We start from the raw sequence: 26,575 nt of genomic DNA on the forward strand, positions 1-26,575 counted from the left end.
ACATTACATTACATTACATTACTCTAGGTCCTAGAGTGACATCATTGAATAAGTATTATTACTATTGCTATCACAGATACTGAAACTCACATAGGAATATTGGGTTGCCCTTTTGTTCACTAGAAATACTTCTGTAGCAGCTCGTAATCACCCAAAGGGTGCACAATGCAGCACTGTGAAAAAATGAAAAATGGGATATAAAGACGCAGAACGGCTACAGCCTAGTTCCCATTCTGATGTGGAGGGTCTAAAAAGAGACACCATATTGGATTAAAACATGAAAATGCTTCCAATCATCAAGTTTGTTTGCTGAGCCTACTGCAGGTTTACTGGCCTGCAAATTCAGATCTGTGATCCACAAACTCCACTAAAAACATAAATGAAATTGCAGATATCTGTTGTGTGCAAGTGGAGTCTGGGAATAATGGATGTTGTTTAGCAGAGCTTGGGTGCAGATCGTGATTTAAGGGCAGGTCCTGCTTCCAAACAGTGGGAACATTTGAAAAATGACGAACAGGGTATATTAGTAGTGAGCGAGCAACCCTTAATTACATATCGAAAATGTAATTCTTGAAGGACAAATGGAATAATAACTATTTACGTAGTGAGTACAATCAAAGGCACTAAAAATATGGACACTGCACAGCATATGAGAGGAGTGTAAACGCCCCCACTCACTCTGCTTCCCCGCGCAGCCGATATCATCGCTGCTGCGGGATACATTCTTGACACCATTTCCCTGCTCCCACAGGCGACGCCCACTGCATCAGGCCACGCCCCCGCCGATAGTATTTAAAGCGCGCTGACTACTAGCGCGAGTCAGTGGACACTCTATCTCCTGAGGCACAGCCGGTAGAACGCTTGCTATTATTTTAAAAATCTTGTTGTGAAACTGTGTTTGTATTTTAACTCCCCCCTCCCTGGGCACTCACTCTTCTTCTCCTCGCTCTGGGCTTCCCCGCGCAGCCAATATCATCGCTGCCGCAGGATACATTCTTGACGCCATTTCCGTGCTCCCACAAGCCACGCCCACTGCATCAGGCCACGCCCCCGCCGATAGTATTTAAAGTGCGCTGACTACTAGCGCGAGTCAGTGGACACTCTATCTCCTGAGGCACAGCCGGGAGAACGCTTGCTATTATTTTGAAAATCTTGTTGTGATACTGTGTTTGTATTTTAACTCCCCCCCTCCCTGGGCACTCACTCTTCTTCTCCTCGTTCTGGGCTTCCCCGCGCAGCCGATATCATCGCTGCCGCGGGATACATTCTTGACGCCATTTCCCTGCTCCCACAGGCGACGCCCACTGCATCAGGCCACGCCCCCGCCTCCTTATCCGATATATAAATCGGGGAATTGAGAAGTCACTCAAAATGTGCCCCAATTTTTCTTTCTAAAGCACTAATCATACTTTCTATGGCAAAATGAACCCCCTCATTTTGTTCCTTTTTAAATTAAATGTTTTCAGACTTACCACTTCATTCCAATCAAGATGGCTTCTGGTGTGCCATACTTTCGTCATAAGTAAGACTGTTAGCGCTCTAGTTGTTCTTTAGAACACTCTGGGACATTCTGTCATTCTTCAGGCGAGCCAGAATTGGTAGTGCAAAGTAGGTGTGATACCAGTTCTGACGGGACCTGAGTAAAGTTCTGAAAGGAAGAACGGAAGGTTGAGTCAGGTGGGATGGAACCTGACCACGCCAAGTCCGTATGATCCTTAGGAGTGGAAGATAAATGTCCAGTACTGATTGTGTGTGCCTTAAATTGAGTATAGATGTCAGTCACTTTACTTTGAAAGTGGTCCGCCAAGGAGTCGCAAAGCTCTTGAGTAGCTATGATGGGGGTGGATGTCGCTTGACCAGAGAGATGCGTGACTACCTGAAAGAGTTGTTTCACAGAGTCATGTGCAAGATTAATTTGGGTACTGTAAAATTTACTTTTTTCCATAACGATGAGTTGTTTATATTTAGACATCATGATTTTGTAGCAGGATTTTTGATCTGGGTCATAGTCTCTCATCCATCTACGTTCCTGATGTCTATATTTTTGCTTTTCCTGTCTGAGGATCTCATTGTACCAAGGCGCAGACTTAGAAGCCCTATTGATAGATTGTTTCTTTAAAGGGACCGTCATATTCACTGTGTTCTGAATCCAGTTGGTATAGTTAATGGCTCCTAACTCAGGATCGGTCACAGTGGATGGCAGCGAGGTTAGTAGTGATGACTGAGATGCGAGAATATCAATGCTTTTCCAAGCTCTAAATTGGTTAATGGATAAGGGGTTTTTAGTTGAGGAGGGAGTATCTTTTAGTAAATAATTGAAAAGAATAGCTGAGTGGTCAGTCCATGTCAAGGGGAATCCTGAGTGATGTGTGACTAGAAAAAAGACCATCCAGAAGGTGGCCCGCAGTATGGGTGGGACCAGAAAATACTTGTGGGAGTCCTATTGCTTCCAATTCGGATAAAAGAGCTGCAGTGTCAAAGTGGTCCGATATCTCTAGGTGAAAATTAAAATCACCCAGAATAGTATACTGGTTTTCGCCTGCCAATGGTTCTAATAAAATTTCCAAATTAGCAAGAAATGCACCACGAGGTCCTGCAGGACGATAGATAAGCGTGCCTTTAAACGGGGAAGCATTGGGAGTGGCAATTGTAAAAGTAATTGCTTCACAACTGGTGGTAGGGACAGCCTCCATTCGTACTATTAGATTATTACGATATATAATGGCCAGGCCACCTCTTTTTTTCGGAGGTGGTCTGTCCATTCTGATGTTCGAGAATCCGTCAGGGGTTGCAGTGACAAAGTCAGGTCCACAGGAGGGATCACCCCAGGTTTCGGTTAAGAAAAGAAGATCAAGATTGTAGTTCTCAATAAAGCTCAAAATGTCATATTTGTGCTTGGGCATGGAACGCGCATTTATTAATCCCGCCATGCAAGGTTTAGACAGTGTTTTCTTCCTGCAAGGGGTGACTGTCGGTAAGCGACGATAGTTGTTAGTAACAAAGGAACAGCTAGGACAAACATAAGGGAGGGAGTATGGCTGGTTGGCAAGTTCAAGACGAGGGTATTTGTGCGCTTAACAAATTTTCTAAAATAAATAAATAAATAAAAATGTCTCTGGCTCCAAATGTGAGTGTAAACTCAACAAATAACACATGAAACAGATTTTATTATGTGCTTTATTGAGTGTCCATGTTATGCTATGTAAGAAGTACAGTCTTTGTTGAAAATAGAAGAATAATTAAACACATCAGAGCAATCACTAACAAGACATTTTTAGAAGTACGTTACAGTTGAGTGAAAGGAATGAGATCCTTTGTAACTGATTGCATTCCTAAAAATCCAAGAGGAGGTAATAGAACACTTAAATGAAAAATTAAAAAGAGTGGAATCAAGGCACATGTTTTACTTGCAATGCCCATCCTCGATTGTGCTGAATCTGGAGGAAGTACTTTATGTACATCTCTGAATTAAACATGGGAAATATCAGCCCCTTTGCATGTCCTTCTTGGATTACTCACCCAAGGCAAATCTGTTTTTATGTGTTGATTCTGATTTCAATTTTAATTTAATTTCTTACTTGCAGTGCATTACTGGGGATTTATTACAATGATTTCAATCAATTTTATATTTCATGAGAATCTGGAACTATATGATGAACTGTGAAGTTTATGATTTACATATTTGTGATATTTTTCGAGGATTAGTCACTTTGTCATGGGAGCAGTTGACTAATAAAATCTTCCCTTTGGTTGCATCATGTTCTCCTACTATGGGCCCAATTATGATACCGGTCGGATGAGTGTCCGACCAGCACCATAGCAGAAGTAGGACCGATCAACAAGTAGTCTGCAGTCCCGATTCCATTATTTGGATGTGTCACCTTCATGGCGGTCAGAAAGTGTATATTTTCTATTGCTGCTTGTGCTGCGAGTGACAGCACAAGCCGCAATAGAAAATATACACTCAGGAAACATCCATGCACCGTGTGGCAGACACCATGCAGTGCCTGATACACGATGCATGGATGTTTAGGGGGGCAGGGCCCATAGCAGAGGGCCACAGGGGACAGGGTCCCTGCTAGGGGCCCCAAAAGACCCTTTTTGCCATCCTTTTCATGTCAGAAGAACTGACATGAAAAGGCTAGTGGAAAGGGGGATGTTAATCCCCATGGAGGTGCCTGAGAAGATACCGCCTCCATTGTTGGTAATACGACCCAATCAATCAACTGTCAGTCCTTGTAGGTCGGTCCATCCACCAATGCGATCTGACCCCATTGTAATGCGATGGTCTGACCACAGCTTCAGATGTCAGTGGAACCAACACTGATTTGCCATCGGTGTTGGTCCCACCGACATCGTAATGAGGCCCTTCATATAGCCTGGCTCATTACATACCACTTGAATATGATAGTGCCATGGAATGATCATCTACATATCTCTCTAGGTTGGCATCCCTCTAACTAAATTAGTGCTATATGACCAATAAGGTTACGACTTTAGCTACATTCTGAAAATATCAACAGCCAGAGTGATTAACGTATAACTAATAGCAGTCATGACCGCATTTTTTATATTGAGTAAACATGAACTACAAGTTTATTAATGCCATTATTCAATTTACTTTGGTTTTCCTATGATTATTAGATTTCCACATACATCTTTATTCAGTGGCATGCTGATTTCAAAGGCCCTTATTATCAATAATCGTTTGAACAACTCTCTTTTGTCAGCTGTCCTTATAATGGGTATATTATCAACATCAATTATTGTTTGAAATTAAGCTATTGACATCATTTAAACCCCATTATGTCTGCTATTTATATTTATGAAGATGAGTGAAGGGCATTGCAAAAAGCATCTGAATTGACTTAGATGTACTTATGATTGAATTGCATGCATTCAGTATAATTTGTTATAACTGGCTATTGCATATATATTGCATGTTAGATCTGTGAGCCTTAGGGTGGTCTTCTCCCAAATCTTTTGTTCCACCTCCTCTATTTTGTTTAACTTATTTTTGTTGGCTTTAGAACTCTGTGCACTTTACCACTGATAACAAATGTCAAAGTGCTTGTGCTCACTCCCCTAAAACATGTTTAAATTGGCGTATACCCAATTGGCCAATTTATTTTACTTATAAGCTCCTTGTAGAGTGGTATGCCATATACCCAGGGCCTGTAAATTAAAGGATACAAGTGGCCCTTGTAGCACTTATTGTACCCCCCCTCACTTAAGCAGCACCTGCCAATGCAGCTTAAATGCAGTTTTAAACTGCCATAATGACTTGGCATTAAAACCCTCTTGCCAATCCATAAACTCCTCTTTTATTTGATGTAAGTCACCCCTGGGAAAGGCCTAGGTAGCCCATAGGGCAGGGTACTCTGAAATAAAAGGTTGAACATCTACTTTTAAGTCTTACATATCCTGGTAGTGACAAACTCCTAAATTCATTTTTCACTACAGTGAGCATACTCCTCTTACAGGATAACATTGGCTTTGGGGAGTCCTTATTGTAGTTAATAAGCTGTAACTTCCAATTGGGAGCAGGTGGCTATGTCATGTTGGAGTCTTTGGAATTGTAATGACAAAAATTATTTAATGGTAATGTTGGTCTTTGAGTACAATTTTGAAAAAGTCACTTTTAGAAAAATTGCATTTTTCGACCCATTGCCCTTTTGTGCCCATAGCCTGTCTTGGGTCATATGACTTGGTGTAACTGACAGTTAGACTTTGTGAATTCCTAACAGATATTCACAATAGATGGATTAGGTATTTCTGAATGGGCATCTACTGGCAGGATGGGGCGGAGTTGAGCACAACCCAGATTGCAACTGAATAGGGAGTGCCTTACCTGCAGACAAAGGACCTATCATCTCCACATTGTCACTACAGCCAACTTGGAGCCAGTGCAGGGGAGTTTGGACATTCTATGCATTTCAAAGTCACTGTCTTGAAGTGTATCCCACCTTCCAGAAAGAAGGCATCATGGTATAAAAAAGGGCCAAAGATGCCAGCTCTTCAATACACTTCTGGACCTCTAGATACTCTGCAAAGAAGAAGGACTGTGGTACTGCTGAAAGGACTGTCACTCTGCTGCCTGCTGAATATTGCTTTTCTGTTCAAATGTCTAGTTTGCTGGCCTCTTGATCTGAGCCTCAGGGACACAAAAGGCCCCCTTCACCTTGGAACCAGTCTGAATGACTCCTGTCTCTCCAAGTGGTGTCCTCTCAGTGCTGGGCCCTTGGAAGTGGTGCTGAAGGTGAGCAGATAGCCATCATCCAAAAGTGAGACTTCGAATTTTTTTGGCTAAAAGCTGCTCTGAGAACCACGAGGAGACTGGGACTAATCTGCTCGCCTATCCGCCCGAGATGCATCGCTGGTTGGACTCACTGCACGGCTTCTGCTACGTTCTTCTCCACAGCAGCAAATTCTATTCCCTGGTCCATCACCAAAGGGTATTAGGCCTCATGAAATTTTCTTTGGCTACAGCCCTCTGCTTCATCCCTCTGGAAAAATGTTCTACTTCAAATTCAGAGACTAAGTCCGAATGTAAAAATCTTCACTGCAGCATTGAGCTAAGGATATCTGACGATGACTCTTTCTCCTTGGACAGCTCCTCTAGCCTTGCCCTGCTGAACCTTACCTTCTCAGAACATTTTTTCTCATACTTTCTTTTAAGTCTAAAAGTAAGCACTGACCAGGCCCAATCCACTTTGTGTACCCAACTCGCACTCAATCGTGGTCAGCCACATATTTTGACTTTGACCAGGTCTTGCATGACTAGATGTCTGCTGTAGGCAAAATATACAATGACCTCTGAGCACACTACAGTTCACTCTTACAATTCAAACACATATATGGCAAGCAACTCCAATCCTCAGGAGTCGGATCAATGAATATAGTATCCAAGGTCAATGCACAAAAAAGTCCACTTTCTGTATATGAGGTCCTTGTATTTTATTTTCAATGTTGATTACACCTGCCAACACGTGTTTCGTCGTGCATTAAATAATACTTCGACTTCTTCAGGGCTGTAATCAAGCAAAACATTTCCCATGATCAGTATAAATAATCATCATATAACTAAATATAGATGTGGGATAGTACCAACCACCATCCAGCAAGATGAAAGCCTGCAGAGTGAAGAGTTTGAAATGAGAAAGTAAATAGTCGAAAACCATTCCAGTCCTAATGTCCACCCCGTGTGTGATAAAAAGAAGAAGAACCCTACCACCAAGATATATAAACAAGGTAGGGGTAAATTATCACCTCTGTATCTCTCAGTGTTCTCTCATTCTAATTTGGTCCTCACAACGTAAACAACTAATCAATCTGAAAAGACAGAGGCATATCAGAATAATGTATACCTTAAGTGCTGTCACTAATATCAAAAAGGAACTGTATATACCACAGTGGAATCCTAACAGAAATTATTTGCCAGTTAAAAATTTAGCTTTCACCCCCTATGTTATTAGTAAATTGGGTTTACCTTCGTATTCTCATCACAATTCATCCAGCAATTTGCCAACAATGTTATCTCTCCATCCACCTATGATTACCATTGGAGTCAAAAATAAATATATTACAATCCGAGTTAACCGCTGGTTAGAATTGATACAAAACATGTATCCTATAACACTCACCCAGTAAATATCATCTGGTGTGTTCTAGTAAACAATCTCCTTAACTTCGCTTGTCATCTGTATTCTAAACAACAAAATTAGCACATGTCACTCCCCAATTTACGGTCTATGTACCATAACTAATGTCGTCAACCATCAAGTGAGTATAAGCGTCTGACTCAATACATACTCCTAGTCAAAACCGAAAGTACGAACGAAAATGTTTCACATAATTATATAAGTAAAGTTCCCCAAATCTTCTATACTGTTGTTATAAAATTCACCTCTATTGTAAGTGGAAGATGACCTCTTGTTTGTAAATAAGCTAAAGTAGGAAGGCTAATCATATACGCACTCCCGAAGTTAATCCTGTAACACTACATATACTCACCAACGGTAAGTATTCAAATATATTGTACACAGGGTCGTTGTCTTTTCTTCGTTCAGTATACGGTTATCTGTGTCAAAATAATGGCTTCAATGAAATAGCCCATATAAAAATTGTTGCTACTTCCAGTACATATCGTATTCCAACACTCACCAAATATCGGTATCTTCAAGTATCACGACCACCTAAAATTTATATACATAAGGAAACGGCATTAATATCTTGTACCGTTCAACTAATCAAAGTCTCACTAAGACCCAAGCCAACGTTGCTACAAGTTTACCTGTGTTCAGCTTAATCGCTGCATATCTTCTATCGTCCGACGTTCCTAAGCTTTGGCGTCTAGCATGGGCGCCATCTTGGAGTGTCCTTAAGTACCCTTGTAAACGCGTGCCATCTTGTAGTGTGTTCGTACTGTTTTTAGAATTATCAGCACGCTACTACCCATATGTGCGGGCAGAACAAATACCCATAATCCGGTATTACGCATTTTATGCGAGTGAGGCATATAGTCTTGCAGCACGTTAACTATACTAAAATCCAATAAAGTTACTTATTGTATCAACTCAGTCACCCGATTTTAATCGGGTTTTCAAAATCATTCCTAGTTCCGCATCTGAACCTGCGCACCACCATAAATCCTGGGATAATGTACTAATCTGTTCATGTAAACTCATATCCACAAATCACATAATAAAACCAATGTGTGTATATATCTTATGCCATAGGAATGGGTGAGTAGAGTTCATGAGGGGTAAATGTTAGTCAGGTAGCCAGAAGAGAGGCAACTGAGGGTGCAAACTTATCTTCACTGTTCAGTATCATATCAACATCAAACATATGATAATTAGATGGGAAGCGAAATCAAATTTCTAGGGAACATGTGTCCCTGTACAGTCTAGTACCAGAAAGCCGCTAGATGTCAACAACAGGCATATGATGTGTATACAGTCAAAATTCATACAATAAACATAATATTGGTCAAAGATCAGCACATTATTACTCATTGCCCAAGAAGTACTGATACTCATTATCAATATTAAGTCCCTGTTGGACCGATTTCAGCTTCATAATCCACAGTACTTCCCTACGTCTGAGTTTCAGAGTTCTGTTACCTCCCCTGGGATCCTGAGGAACATGTTCTATTGCATGATAATAGAATTGGTGATCTCCTTGATTATCAATGTTCTGTACAAAATGAGCAGCAATTGGGTATCTGGTGTCCCCATTTTTCCATGCCCTTATGTGCTCCATCATCCTGTCCCTAAGTCTTCTAATCGTGCTGCCCACATAAATCTGTCCGCATGTGCATGCTATGATATATACAACAAAGGAGGTTTCACAGTTCATGAAGGTATCTATTTCATACATTGCTGAGTTATTGTAGCTGAAACTCACAATCTTTTTACACGCCCATCTGCAACAATTACATCGCCCACATTTGTGGAATCCTTTAGTTAAGTTCCTGGGCCAAATTTCTCTATTCCTGATAGGATAACTTGGGCTCAAGTCACTCGCCAAGGTTCTCCCTTTCCTAAAGGTCACAGCCGGTCTCTGTCCAATATATGCAGATAGATCCTTATCAACCGACAACAGGTGCCAGTGTCTATTCAAAATAGAGTATAACTTATTAGACTCTGTGTTATAGTTGGTCACTAGGCGAACCTGTCGTTCTTTCTTCTCTGTAGTCTCCTTATCTTTTAATGTGTGTGATCGTTCTAATTTATATACACGTTTTTTCGCCTTCTCAACAACTGCTCGTTGGTAACCCCTAGCTAGAAATCTGGAAGACATATCCTGTACTGTATTCTCAAATTCCTCATTTTCCGAACAATTTCTCCTAGCCCGGACCATCTCTCCATATGGGATGGATTTTATCTGAAAGTTAGGGTGGCAACTCTTAGCATGTAATAGTGAGTTACAACTAGTCTCCTTTCTGTACATCTTGGAACACAACTTATTTCCCTTAATATACAGCTCAACATCGAGAAAAAAGATTTTCTCCTTATCATATTGCGTTGTGAACCTCAGGTTAACATCATTGCTATTAAGGTATTCAAAAAAACACAGAAGGTCCTCAAGGCTGCCAGTCCAGATCATGAGACAGTCGTCTATGAAACGACCCCAGTATTGAATATATTTAATCCACCTGACTCCACGACGGCCCCAGATCCACTCCGCCTCGAACCATCCCATGAACAGGTTGGCAAAAGACGGAGCAAACCCGGAGCCCATCGCGGTCCCAAGGCGCTGTCTATACCAATTGCGATTAAACACAAATACGTTGTTATTCAGTACTATTTGTGTCATGTCAAGAATCATCTTCGTGTGCTCAAAATATTCAGCCGGTCTCCTGTTGAAAAAGGTCTCTGCTGCATGAATTCCCAATGTGTGGTCAATATTCGAATACAATGAGACCACATCTAGTGTTACAAGATACATGTCACTCTGCCAGGTCACATCTGACATCATGTTTAAGACATGCTTAGTGTCGCGAATATAGGAGGGCAAGTTCTCAACAAACGGTCTCATAAATATGTCAATGTACTCGGATATCTTTTCAGTTGGACCACCAATACCCGAGATAATTGGCCGTCCAGGTGGGTTCTCTCTATTCTTATGTACCTTAGGTAAGGTGTATAGACAGGGAGCTTTAGGTGCTGAAATTGTCATATAATTATACTCATCCAAGTCCAATAGTGACAGGTCATACCAATTTTTGAGTTTCTCATTGATCAATGTAGTTAGGGATGGCAGTGGATTGCTAGGTAAGGACTCATAATATTTACGATCCTCTAATTGTGACATAATTTCTGCATTATATTTAGTGGTATCCATTACAACCACATTACCACCCTTATCAGCCATTCGAATTGTAATGTCATCATTGGATTTGAGGAGTTTAAGTGCTTTCCTTTCTCCCTGTGTGAGATTGTCAGGTTCTCTATAGAAGCCACCTTTTGACCGTTTATCAATGAGTTTATCGATTTCAAATTCCACAGACTTGTGGAAAGCATCTATAGTATTGCCTGTGCCCAATTGTGGTGTCCACTTAGATTTTAATTTTAGACCACTGCTTTGACTGAGATACCTATTGATCTCTAAGTCCTCCAGAACCCTAGACAGTGTAATGGGGTCCTCCTCATTCTCTGTCAAAGATAGTAATAATTTTGTAGCATTAGCCCCTTCTATAGTCACGTCACTTAATTGATTGTGTAAAGTGGCACTTTTGTCTTTCAATGGTGCATGAACAAAAATTTTTTTAATTTTCAAAAGTCTCACAAATTTATATACATCAATCTTGGTCATGTACCAGTCCGAAATAACATTAGGACAAAATCCTAATCCCTTTTTCAACAGTTTAATCATATCATTAGTCAATACAAGTTCAGAAATATTGATAATCTCAATCTCATTCCCAGTAGTGCTCTCTGTATTATTCAATCCTTCCATGACCTCAGCCTCATTCCCCTTCTTGCTCCTTGTTGGCCCCCTGCCCCTAGATCCTCTCCTTGTCTTGTATTTCCGCCACCTCTGCCCCTGATCGTGGAGTCCCGATTCCCAATTCTGTGACGCTTCACCTCTTCTAAAAAAGCATTCTCTCGTGTACCTGGCTCGGCCACCGCCCCTCCATTCACCTCCTCATTCTCACTACTGACAATAGATGAGGCAACAGTTTCACTAGCTGCAACGCTAGGTGTGGCAGTTGTCTTCTGTTTGGAACCACGGGGTTGTCTGACCAAATAATCAAATCGCTTGGCAAAGGTGAAAACGCGACCTGCTTTGTAATCATTCTCGTCTCTTTGGAGCTTCCTTGCCTTCCTACGCTTTATGTCCGCCTGGAGGTCTGTTAGAAAATTATCTAAAATAGTATAGTTTCTAATAGTCACTTCTGGTTGGTTGAGTTCTTTAATCTCCTCCTCTAGTTTATGTATGTCTTCGAGCAATTTCTTAATCTTCCTCTCTGCATTCTCAATAAGAATGTTAATAAGATTCCTAGAGGAATTAGTGAGCTCCTGTTCCCAATTTGCTAACAGATCAGGTTCCAGGTCTTCGTATGTGGGCATAATCTGAGATCTCAAGCCCCTAGGTATTCTATTAAGAGAGAGATACTGCTTCAATGTAGCTGCGTCCCACCACTTGTTAAGCTCTTGTCTTTTCAAATTCTCTAATCTTTTGAATTTCTCCTTCAAACCCTCCGTCTTAGCAGGTATAGGTGCATTGACTGTCTTGCCTTGTTTATTCCCTGTCTTAAGATTTTTAAATAACTCTTGTGCTTCCTGATCTCTATTCATCATAAAGGCAGGTCTAACGTACCCTCCCGGTGGCAGCTCCAAGTTGCAAAAACTCAATTTGATGGGGGATACCAACCTATTGTGGGCGCCCTACCATAACTTTAGGGTACATCTTGCTGGATGGTGGTTGGTACTATCCCACATCTATATTTAGTTATATGATGATTATTTATACTGATCATGGGAAATGTTTTGCTTGATTACAGCCCTGAAGAAGTCGAAGTATTATTTAATGCACAACGAAACACGTGTTGGCAGGTGTAATCAACATTGAAAATAAAATACAAGGACCTCATATACAGAAAGTGGACTTTTTTGTGCATTGACCTTGGATACTATATTCATTGATCCGACTCCTGAGGATTGGAGTTGCTTGCCATATATGTGTTTGAATTGTAAGAGTGAACTGTAGTGTGCTCAGAGGTCATTGTATATTTTGCCGCTTCACATGAAGCCATTGATGTAGGATACGCATCATTCCTCTAGAAGCACCTTCTGATTTTGTTAATAATTATTATTTTGTACCCTAAAGTTATGGTAGGGCGCCCACAATAGGTTGGTATCCCCCATCAAATTGAGATGTCTGCTGTAGGCACTTTGATCTTTAAGGATGTCAATTTTACTAAAATATTTAAAAATTCATGAATCTGCTTCTGCTGATTGGGTTTTTTGTTATTTTGCTGTCAATTAATTTATAAAAATGTGCTTTTTTGGACCAGAGTTTTTGTGTTGTGTTTTCGGTTTAATACTGTTTGTGTGCTGAATAAATACTTTACACATTACATCTTTTTTAAGCCTGACTGCCTTTTATGCCAAACTACCCAGGGTTAAGCACAGGTTAATTATGTGACTGTTTGTGGTTCACCCTGCAAAGAATTGTGGATTTTGCTTAATCAGGGCTCGCACCCCCGTCAGCCTACAACCCACTTTTTCACAATGAGTTATAAGTCAAATACATAATGTACATTTCAATTCTTTTATGTCCTTATTATCATAATTAATCATGGTTAGAAAATCTGTATTTAAGAAGATATTTTGGGTTATTTTAAGACAAAATCTCACTGCAAATGTATTTTACACATACTTAAGGGTAGTAGTCTTTTGTCATTTGTCATGATTAATGACCTTTCAGCAATGTGATGCCACTGATGATCATGTGATCAAATCCCAAGTCTGGTCAAGAATGCTTGTTGTTTATCTTGCTGCTATGCAAAATAAATATTTCTCACCAGCTCCAGAGTGGCTCACTGTGCTATCTAAAGTAATGGCAGTAAAGAACACTGATATAAGGTGGGTTTCTGGACAAACCAAGCACACAGCCTCATTCCTGTACAAACAGTTAGGCTTCATTTCTGAGTGTGTCTCTTTGAATATATATATATATATATATATATATATATATATATATATATATATATATATATATATATATATATATATATATATATATATATATATATATATATATTACTTCCACACTGGTTCCATTTGCCGTTACTGCAGCGCTCAGATCGGGTGCGGCGCCCTGCAGCTGAACCACGCTGCTAACAATTCCCACACAATTCCTCCAGCTGGAGAAACAAACGGGTCGCACTCCACAGGTCGTGTTTGCAATTTTTCTTTTATTTTCTTACATTCTCTTAGATTGCGGCAAAGGACAGATGTTAAGATCTACGCGTTTCGGTATATCCAAATACCTTGCTCACGATCAACCGACCACTTGGCTCCCCCTACTTAATGTAGTTAATTACACATAACATCACTTCCTGTTAGGGGATTGCGAGCGCCTCTATGCTTTCTGGGAGATGTAGTTTTTATGTTACATATGCAGTTCAAATAAAACCGTATTGCTCATTATTATGCTTTTTTCACTGATTACTCATGTTTTCTAAGCAAGACAAACTAATGTGTGTTAGTGACCATCTGGTTCGAAAATAATTGGTTCCCTCTAGTGGGATTACATTGACTTTTTACATTTCTTATACGCTATTACCAACTTTGGTCAGAATAATTAACATTTTTATACCCTTTAATGGGTTACCCATGTTAATATACAGTCCAATAATCCACCGCGAGTCCCAAGCCAGTAGGGATACGCTGGTTTCTCACACATTATTTCAAGATTGTTTGAAGTGTTTGTCTCTCATCATACCCTCTAGTGGGTTTATTGAGCAATCAAGCATAATTTTTGGTAATTGTCATTTTTCAAAGAGAAGTTATTACAAATGTATGTATAGCTCTTCTGACTGATTTAACCCATAAGGGGTTAGGGTTCTTAGGTTCAGGATGTGACGCGACTCCTTCTGTCTCAGGAGTCTCTCTCTGTCTCCCCCTCGTTCTTTTTTAGGGACACTTTCAATTCCAAAGAATTTCAAATGATTCCAGTCACTTTGGTGATGTTGTTCCATGTGCTTGGCTACCGCGTTTCTTCTGTCCTGATGAACGGTAGCTCGAACGTGCTCCAGTATTCGTTTTTTTAATTCACACACAGTACTGCCCACATACCTCAAGGGGCACGGGCATTCCACCACATATACCACATATTGTGTTTTACAAGTGATTAGTTCTCTGATCTCCCATGTTTTTTGTTCGCCATTTGCACTTTCTTTATGGGTTTCGCTATTTGGCACGCCTTACATGCATAACATTTTACAAATCCTGTTGTTTTTAGCCATATGCCTTTTTTTGTTGTTTTCCTGAAGTGGCTATGGATTAAATGATCTTTCAGGTTTTTTGCCCTTCTATACGTAATTGTTGGGTGATGACCCATAATATTCTTTACTGTATCATCCAGCTGTAAAATCTTCCAATTACATTTCAGAATGTTTGCAATTTCCTTACTTTCATTGGAGAAATCCATTATCATTCGCACTGGTTCTGATTCACTTGTGGGTTCCTTCTGTTTTTTTACCAGACACTCTTCTCTGGTTTTTTGATATGTTTTATCCCAGCATTTTTTGATTACGCCATTATTATATCTCCGCCGTTTGAACCTGTCTGTGGTTGCAACACTATGTTTCAGCCATTCATCATTTTCACTACAGATTCGGCGAATTCTCAGAAATTCCCTATAAGGGATGCTGGAAATGAGCATCATTTGTCATTTGAGATGTCATCAGTGATGTCACTGACCATGTCATGAATGATGTAATATGTGACATCATCAGCAGTGGATTGCGGGTGCGCGAAATATAGTTAGTACAACTAACTATATAGGAGCAATATCAATGGTTTTTTAAATGCTAATTCCTAACTATATTGGGCCTGAAACCTATGGTTTTTTCAGTGAATATATATATATATATTGCTTTCCTCTCGAAATGGGTCTCTATTTGCTGTTGCTTTCGTTGTTCGGATTCATCGGGCCCCTCCGTGCCCGTCTAGAGACCGCCCTGAAGGGTTAGGGGCTTCCTGCACGGGGACTTTTTCTGTGGATTGAATTAGGAAGCATGACCCACTCGCTGCAGCAAAACCTACAAAGAAGATGCTACTAAAGCAAAATTGCCTCAGCGCTGGAAGGGATTTGTTGGGGCTGTACATCCCTAACAATCATTCGTGAGTGAAGCATTTAATCAAAGTGACAATTTTAACACAATGTTATCTATGTGTTCGTGACTGTTTCCATCTAGACAGCAGATTTGAAGCACCATGATTCTAAATGAATTAATGAGAAAAAAATGTTTGAACTATCTAAGCACTGCCTTTTTAACATCAGACTTACTTGTGCTTCGTGGTGCATTGTGGAGGTTGGAGGCACCTAACAGTCATGTGTGCAAAATCTATGAAATTGCCAGCACGTAAGCACTTTGCCACCGCTTCCTGTCCGTGATCAAGGCCGTCAATACGCCGAAACATATAGGACTGAAGGGAGCTTGCGTGCGGCATCACTTTGAAATAAATTGCTTTCCTCTTGAAATGGGTCTCTATTTGCTGTTGCTTTCGTTGCTCGGATTCAACGGGCCCCTACGTGCCCGTCTAGAGACCGCCCTGAAGGGTTGGGGGCTTCCTGCATGGGGACTTTTTCTGTGTATATATATATATATATATATATATATATATATATATATATATATATATATATATATATATATATATATATATTCACTGAAAAAAACATAGGTTTCAGGCCTTATATAGTTAGGAATTAGCATTTAAAAAAACCTTTAAAATTCACTGAAAAAAATATAAGTTTAAGGGGTGTTAGAGTTAGCTGGACATTTCACCCATACAAAACCATTGAAATTGCTCCTATATAGTTAGTTGTACTAACTATATTTCGCGCACCCGCACCGCAATCCACTGCTGATGATGCCATATTACATCATTCATGACATGGTCCGTGACATCACTGATGACATCTCAAATGACATCACTGATGACATCACTGATGACATCATTTACGTGACAATCACATACACCTTTTTGTACACTAGTAAAATCTTTCATCACTCTTTGTAAAATACAGAGTATCATATTTGAATCCATTGTTACAGCAGTACAAGTATCTAAAAACCCACTCAGTGATTCATAGATGTATACACACATCTAATCACTTACCTGTAGATTCACTCATACATGCTGTCAATGAACAATAGAACACTATCAAAAATACTTATTCACCTAAATCAACATTGCACACCAGCACACATCCTATTCACATATGAAGTCATCCTACTCACTTATGCAAACAATGGATCATACTTACATATTTACTTAGCTACACACTTATACAAACACAACTTCATCTATTCATTTAGATAGTAAGTCATACTTAGTGAATTATAAAATCATTATTACAAGTATAAAGTTATCCATACAGTCACTCACACAATCATTGAGTCTTATGTATACTTATTTATATACAACAACTGACACATACACTGCCTTTTATTTTTCTAGTTTGTTGTACATGTACCATTGAGAAATTTATTTCCTCATCACCACACCATTAAAGATATTCACTCACCCAAACAACTGTTAGAACATGTAGTTTTAACTTCATATATCTAGTGAATCAACTATTCACACATCTTTGGGCAGTCCCACACCCCCCACCGAACCACACACACATTCACTCTCCTATACAAATACTCAGTTAACTAATCAATAACTAATATAGACTTTCACATAGCTAGTAACTAACTGGAGAACTAGTTTACACAACAACTGACAAAGTGATACAGATATTCAAAGAGTTTAGTCACTATCCACTATATTTAGTGAGACACTATAAATTGGTCAAGTAAACAGTCAATTACACTGCTACTAAATCCTCCATCCAAATATTTATTTTTATATATCCACTCATTCTTCAATGCAAATTGCTATATATATAATGCATATTTAAATAACGAAGCAAACCACATTCACTGGATGATGTCATGAGTGATGTCATCAGTGATGTCACTGACCATGTCATGAATGATGTAATATGTGACATCATCAGCAGTAGATTGCGGGTGCGCGAAATATAGTTAGTACAACTAACTATATAGGAGCAATTTCAATGGTTTTGTATGAGTGAAATGTCCAGCTAACTCTAACACCCCTAAAACTTATAGTTTTTTGAGTGAATTTTAAAGATTTCTTAAATGCTAATTCCTAACTATATAAGGCCTGAAACCTATGGTCTTTTCAGTGAATTTGCAAGGTTTTTTAAATGTTAATTCCTAACTATATAAGGCCTGAAACCTATGTTTTTTTCAGTGAATTTCAAAGGTTTTTTTAATGCTAATTCCTAACTATATAAGACCTGAAAGCCCACCAGGAATCTCCAGTATGCACCAGGGGGACTGCATTGCAGAGAGGTGTAATAAAGCCACGCCCCATTTCACACCTCTCTGCAACGCAGCCCCCGTGCATGTTTGAAGAGGAGGAACTAATTCCCCTTGCATACTGGGGGCCCATGGGGGCAAACTAGCCCACCTGGAACCTCCAGTATGCACCAGGGGGCTGCATTGCAGAGGTGTAATGAGGCTATGCCCCTTGTTACACCTCTCTGCAATGCAGCCCCCTGGCGCGTTTGCAGAGAGGGAACTAATTCCCGTTGCATACTGGGGGTCCCTGGGGCCAACTAGCCCACCAGGAGCCTCCAGTATGGGGCAGGGGGCTGCATTGCAGAGAGGTGTAATGAGGCCACACCCTTTTTTACACCTCTCTGCAACGCAGCCCCCGTGCATGTTTGAAGAGGGGGAACTAATTCCCCTTGCATACTAGGGGTCCCTGGGGGCCAACTAGCCCACCTGGAACCTCCTGTATGTGCCAGGGGTCTGCATTTCACAGAGGTGTAATGAGGCTATGCCCCTTTTCACACCTCTCTGCAACGCAGGCCACTGGCGCGATTGCAGAGGGGCGACTAATTCCCCTTGCATACTGGGGGTCCCTCGGTCATATCTGCCCAAACGCCGATATTCCAAACGATTGAAAATTACTTTTCTTGAGAAACATTTGGATTTGGATTATCATGTCCTATACTTTGGAATTTTTGAAAGACTGACTTTGAGGATGCTATAAATTACTCAAGTCTGCCCGAATTGTGTGGGTAAAATTGATACCTAGTCACTTTGAATAAGAATGTACTTACGTCTCGTCTAACATTTGGAAGAAATATCTAGTTATATGACAACAGGATACCAACATAACTTGAAGGAAATAAGAACGCCCTGAAGAAGTTATGTTGTACAGAACGAAACGCGTCGGCTGGCTGTGGTACATAAACTTAAGGAAAATAAAAGCATTTGAATATACACCAAGATTCAGCGCTTCAATAAGGACTCTAAGTGATATGATTTGATTGGACTTATTGTGCAAGTGGTGCTGTGCCAAACTTTGGAATATTCTCCACTACTCTCTACTACATACTCTCTACTACTCCACTACTCTCTAATAATCACTCTCTACTACTCATTCTCTACTACTCTACTACTCTCTACTACTCTCTCTCTACTACTCACTCCCTACTACTCACTCTCTACTACTCTCTACTACTCACTCTCTACTACTCTCTACTACTCACTCTCTACTACTCTCTCTCTACTACTCACTCTTTACTACTCACTCTCTACTACTCTCTACTACTCACTCTCTACTTCTCACTCTCTACTACTCTCTCTCTACCACTCTCTACTACTCACTCTCTACTACTCACTCTACTACTCACTTTCTACTACTCTCTACTACTCACTCTCTACTACTCTCTCTCTACTACTCTCTACTACTCACTCTCTACTACTCTCTCTCTGCTACTCACACTCTACTACTCTCTACTACTCACTCTCTACTACTCATTCTCTACTACTCTATACTACTCACTCTTTACTACTCTCTACTACTCACTCTCTACTGCTCACTCTACTACTTACTCTCTACTACTCTCTACTACTCACTCTCTACTACTTACTCTCTACTACTCTCTACTACTCACTCTACTATTCACTCTACTACTCTCTACTACTCACTCTCTGCTACTCTCTCTACTGCTCTCTACTACTCTCTACTACTCACTCTCAACTCTATTACTCACTCTCTACTCTCTACCTCTCTACCTCTCTACCTCTCTCTACTTCTCTCTCTACTAGTCTCTACCTCTCTACCTCTACCTCTCTACCTCTACTTCTCTACCTCTCTCTACACGCACACATATACACATATATATATGCATATATATTCATATGCATTTATATATATGTATGTGTATATATATACATACATATATAAACATATATAATCTGCATATCTATATAAATACAAATATAAATGCATGCATACATATACATATATGCATACATATGCATGTTATTTACATGAAAGTTTTAAAAACACTAATAAAAGCAAAGCTAAAAAGCCACCTCATTACAAACAGAATGGCTTTAACTTAAACGAGGGCGAGATCTATTGCATTTTCCATGCTTGTTTACTTTGGTTCCATCAAGAAGGCATTCAGATGTGTCACACATTTGCCATTAATTCTGAATGTTAGCACTCTAGTTACTCATTATATCACTGTAGTAAAGCTACTGCTCACCAGGGAAGTCTGCTGCTGGTATTCAAAGTGCATGTTTCAGTCTGCATGTCAGAATTTTTTTAATGAAATAAAAGAGGATTTGAGAAGTCACTCAAAATGTGCCCTAATTTTTCTTTCTGGAGCACTAATTATACTTTCTATGGCAAAATGAACCCCCTCATTTTGTTCCTTTTTAAATTAAATGTTTTCAGACTTACCACTTCATTCCTATCAAGATGGCTTCTGATGTGCTATACTTTTGTCATAAGTAAGACTGTTAGCGCTCTAGTTGTTCTTTAGAACACTCTGGGACATTCTGTCATTGGGCTATACTTGGGCTACATCTGGGTGATATTTGGGCTACATTTGGGCTCTTTTGTCTCTGGTGGCCATCTTGGGAGACTGCATGTCAGAATTTTTTAATGAAATTGAAGAGGATTTGAGAAGTCACTCAAAATGTTCCCTAATTTTTCTTTCTGCAGCACTAATCATACTTTCTATGGCAAAATATACCCCCCCCATTTTGTTCCTTTTTAAAATAAATGTTTTAAGAGTTACCACTTTATTCCAATCAAGATGGCTTCAGGTGTGCCATACCTTTGTAATAAGTAGGACTGTTAGCGCTCTAGTTGTCTTTAGAACACTCTAGGACATTCTGTCATTGGGCTATACTTGGGCTACATCTGGGTGATATTTGGGCTACATTTGGGCTCTTTTGTCTCAGGTGGCCATCTTGGGAGACTGCATGTCAGACTTTTTTAATGAAATAGAAGAGGATTTGAGAAGTCACTCAAAATGTGCCCTAATTTTTCTTTCTAAAGCACTAATCATACTTTCTATGGCAAAATGAACCCCCTCATTTTGTTCTTTTTTAAATTAAATGTTTTCAGACTTACCACTTCATTCCAATCAAGATGGCTTCTGGTGTGCCATACTTTTGTCATAAGTAAGACTGTTAGCGCTCTAGTTGTTCTTTAGAACACTCTGGGACTTTCTGTCATTGGGCTATACTTGGGCTACATCTGGGTGATATTTGGGCTACATTTGGGCTCTTTTGTCCCTGGTGGCCATCTTGGGTGACTGCATGTCAGAATTTTTTAATGAAATAGAAGAGGATTTGAGAAGTCACTCAAAATGTGCCCTAATCTTTCTTTCTGCAGCACTAATCATACTTTCTATGGCAAAATATACCCCCTCATTTTGTTCCTTTTTAAATTAAATGTTTTCAGACTTACCACTTCATTCCAATCAAGATGGCTTCTGATGTGCTATACTTTTGTCATAAGTAAGACTGTTAGCGCTCTAGTTGTTCTTTAGAACACTCTAGGAGGCTGCAGTAGAACACAAAGGAATCAACTGACAGTCTCTGTCCTTGTTGGATGTACAAGTTTTACTGAGAATGTCAGACTTCATTCTCACATGACTGAGAAAGATAATGTGAATTTACAGAAAATATGCTTTCAGTTTAGCTTATAGATCCCCTTCCAAACCACTGTGGGAAAAGCATGAGATAATAGTTTTCTTTCAAACATGATTCGTGATATCCCAGCAGAAGTCTTTTTCACATGGTAAAATCACCTTAGAACACACCACAATTCCTAAAATGAGTATGGTACCATCAACAAATGATTTATAATGTAACTAAAGTCCTAAAACCCTCTATTAACTACAATGCTTTTTAATGAGGTGCTATCATGTATATTGGTCCCAAGATGGCTGCCAACACTTCTTAGATGAAGTGCTGACAGCCAATCAGATCTCACGATGAGATGTGTGGTTAGGCTCCACCCAGATATATGTGTTTTTGAAGTTAATTTTCTAGAAAACCACTGGAGCAATTTTCACCAAATATAGCAAAGGCTCATCTGCGTACCAGTCCCTACAATTTTGCAAAGTTTGGCATAATTCCGTTCAGCGTTTCGGGCTGTAGCCGTGTCAGAACGTCCTTTGGAAATTAACATGGGGAAAACCCGTTTTGCGACCCCTCTTTTTTCTCAGCCCCCACTTCACGAATCCCCCCAAAACTTTCAGGGAAGGAGCGGAGCGGAGCTGGCCATAATTTTGGAACATTACACGCAAGTTCCTCAACCGGCGCCAAAGTTATTCCCAATAGAATGTTGCAGATTTCCTATTGTAGCTAGGTCCTAACTATATATACCTATATTTATATATATATATATTACCTATTGGCGGTCGCCAGTAGGTAGTTATAGTTAGAACCTAGTTTCCATAGGAAAAGCATTTATTGATTTGCTAATAACTTTGGCGTCGTTTGACAAATCCTCACGAAATTCTCCCCCCAAAAAAGTCTATCCAGGTCAGATCCTATCCTGAAAGTTTGGGGGAGATTCGTCAAGCGGGAGCTGAGAAAAAAGGGGGTCCCAAAACGCGTTTTCCCCATGTCAATTTTCATAGGAAATTTTGAGACTGGCTACAGCCCAAAATGCTGAATGGAATTACCCCAAATTTGGCAAAAGGTAGTGCTTGGTTCAGAAAGCAACCTTATTGAAAATGTTGTAAATCCGTTCAGTAGTTGCTAAGAAATTCAAAATCTAAGAGTCAAAAAATCTAATCTGTCCTTCCCTCTGCTGTGGTTGTGTGTCCTGTATTGGAACAAATTATGTTTTTGATTCTGAGCCTCTGTGGGCTAAGTAACACCAAGCGCAACTAGTGCCAGTGCCAGCCTTAGCACTAGTTGCGCTTGGTGCACCAATCATTTTTAGTGCCTCACAATGATGTCCTTTTTCACTAATTCCCTCACTAACACTCTCCAATAGTGTACCTCATCTCTCCATAGACCCTGTCTCATATGAATTTGTTTTATAGTGGTATTCATACCAGTCTAAGGTCTCAGAGCACTTTACATCACACACACATTTAACAGAGCAACTAATCATGCATTTGTATTTCAGTGTATAGGAATTACTATACAAGACAAAGGGGGTTGCAAGGTGTAGGAATCTGTTGTTATCCATACTAGTAGGCAGTATATTTTGAGTGTTTGGTCTGGTGAAGCACAAACTCTGGATATATAAAAGAACACACTGCTTGAGGTTGGCTATACTAATAAAAATTTATTTCTACCTAAACTAACCCTAATAACATTAGTATAATGAAAGACTGGGGAAAACATAACATAAAAATCCTATGCCTTGCAGTTTTCATGCAGCTCTTTGATGACAGTCTTGAGGTCAATGTGCTATATTAGGATTGTAACTTATGAATTGCAAGTAACAAAATGAGCTCTGTGAGAAAAGTTGTCACCCACTAAGCTATCAACATAAAATAAAGTTCTGCGATCTGCTTTGTACATGTTCTTTTCAGCAGGTATATGAGCCCTCGGTAATACTTTAAGATGAGTTAGAACTGCCACTAGACAAAATTCGATCTCTCTACAGCAGGAAACATTAATCACCAGAGATATATCGAAATTTGTATTGTGCCTGAAAACGGTCCGACACAAAAGAACTCTTCAGTAGATGCTTTAAAACCTATGTTATTTCTGAACACATCACACCACCACCCACCCCCTGAGGTGAGCGATCGGTGTAGTAACACCAGTCGCAATGACCTAAAGCCGCCCTGTGCTTCAGTATATTCTCACCCTGTTAGGACTGTGATGAGGAAGATAGATGAGAATGAAATGTCCCAATGACTTACATATAATCTTCATCACTTTGAATCCTACTCTAAAAGTCACAATCTTAAGGTCTGACATAGATCACGGTGGATGGATTACTCAGTCACACCAGTGATGGCTATCCTGTCCTCCAAAATATAAATCTCATAGGATATAATGGGATTTAGATTTTGGGTGGACGGGATATCCATCACCGTTGTGACGGAGTTACCTGTCCTCCTACATCTAAGGGCCTGATTATGAGTTTGGCGGTCTTACTGCCGGCCCACTTCAGCAGCGGGACAGTCAGCGCGGCCAAGCCGGTGGCATCCTGTCCACTGTATAACAATGTTTCTGTTGTACTGGCATCTCGTGGCAGCTGTCTTCCGACAGAAGGGGACCGTTGCACTAGGAACCTCACTATTTTTTTTTCCGCAGTGCACATATATATGTGTATTTACACTGCGCAAGTCTAAAAGTATACACATATGTATTATACCTATAAAAAAACTTAACTTGTCCAACAGCACGGATCCACAACTATTGTAACAGTGGAGAAATGTACGAGTGGCCTACCTTAGGAGTTGATACCAGCGGTGTGTATTTTCTTTGTGGGCAAATGTCTGCAGCAAAGGGAGGACCTGGACATTGGGCTCCATGATGGGAAGAGGAGTGGAAACTTTGTATAAGGTGAGTTTTACCATTATTTCCTGTGTTCCCGCTAGGTCGAGTGTGGAGGTCTTCCCATTACAGTCGGCTTACCAGTAAGTCTCATCGTATTCTGCATGGCGGTTACGGTGTCTGGACTTTTACCATCAGCCGCTGCCGCCTGTTACTTCATCACAGCGGGGTGAGAAATCCTGGTGGTAATGGCTGGAACCGGGTGGTGGGGCCACCAACATCGAAATATGGCGGAATCCGAGACCGCCAAAGTCGTAATCAGGCCCTAAATCAGGCCTTTAGGTAGACTCCCTTCCTACTCTTTCATATTTGGCAACAGACGGCAGGAAAGGTGCTTGGTAATTTGGGATGTTTGATAAGGGCAAGCAATATGTATGGCTCCTAGAATTGGAAGGAGCTAATTGGGACTGTGCATATATTTTTTATTTTAGCACTGGTAAAGGTTAACTCTGCCATTTTGGAAATGACAAATCTCCCCCATTAGCACTGTGACAAAGAAGACTAGGACACAGAGCTGAGACATTTTTTAGCATAATTTTAATAGATATCATTTACAATATTTTGTTTTAATCAATATGTAAATGGAATGAAATTACAGCGATCAGTGATTTCATTTTACAACGTGTTTTCAGGAAACATGATGGCTGCTCTTCTATGGTAATATTGCATCTGTACTATTGTATATTTCAATAACATTTGGGTAGATAATTCTAAGAACAGCTGAATATTATGCGCTAAATATTACAACATCCTCCATACTCTTTCCCAAACGCAGTAAAACATCATCTGTCACATTCAGCACCACTACAATGCATGAAATATGCTGTTCCGCCCTGCCTACACACTTTAATTTATTGAGTTTGCATTTTTTTTTGTTGGCTCAGTTCTTGAACTAATGAAATAATGCCTCATAGACTGAGATGACAAATGCACCCTCCCACAACCTCCTGTGCGAACAAAAGCTACATCAAAATCAATATGTTTCGAAATATGAAACATGGGGGCCATAAATGTTTCCCCTGTTTTGCAAGTGTGACAGCAACCAGGGAATATATTTGTTACTGTTCATAGAGCCCTGTGCATCTAGGTGCAGTCAGTGATATATTGAACATGGAAACAATTGCAGAGGCCAAGGGATTCATTACTTCATCACTTGTCGTTAGGTATATAAGAGGGAAATACTGCTTTCCTCTCCAAGCATGGTTTGTAATTCATTGTATTATGAATCCATCTGGTTACAAGGAATATAGAGCCCCTAACGAAAAGACAGACCTAGAGCTGAGTCATCATAGGGACAGGACGACTAGCCATTATGTCATGTGTCACTGCTTGCCACTTTCTCATTACGCCAGCTGTGCATAGGAACAGAGACACACAAATAAACAGACTCAGAATTTCAAATATTGCAAACTGTTCTGTTTATTTTACTTTTGTAAAATGCAGGTCATGTAAACTTGCCTTTTTTTATTAGCAAGAACATTCTAATCTGGTCCGTTATTAGCGCGTCAGAAGTGAACCAAAACTAAAAATCCCAGAATTCATTATGCAGTTAAATAACTGCTCGGCACTGGGGCATAAAACTTATCAATAATACTCATTTTCTTCAGCTTAGAGCGGATCCAGCGATCTTCTGATTCTGTACAACTTTTGTCAGTAAGGACTTAAACTACTGAGTTAGCATAACATGTGCATTGGTAAAGCGCACGTTCACCCGTGGGCATCTTGGTGCTGAATAGCAGATGCTGGGCCAGAAGTAGGTATCCAAATACCGGTCGGTAACGGCCGAAAATACAGATTTTCGGCCGTTACCAACCGGTAGGATACTGAGATGTATGGGCATATTAAAATGCAGATTCGGTAATTTTACCAAATCGGTAATTTACAGAATCGATAAATTTACCGAATCAGTAACTTTACCGATTCAGAAAAATTACAGAATCGGTAAATTACAGAATCTGCATTTTCATA

This window comes from Lissotriton vulgaris, chromosome 6 (assembly GCF_964263255.1).
Source record: "Lissotriton vulgaris chromosome 6, aLisVul1.2, whole genome shotgun sequence".
Taxonomy (NCBI): domain Eukaryota; kingdom Metazoa; phylum Chordata; class Amphibia; order Caudata; family Salamandridae; genus Lissotriton; species Lissotriton vulgaris.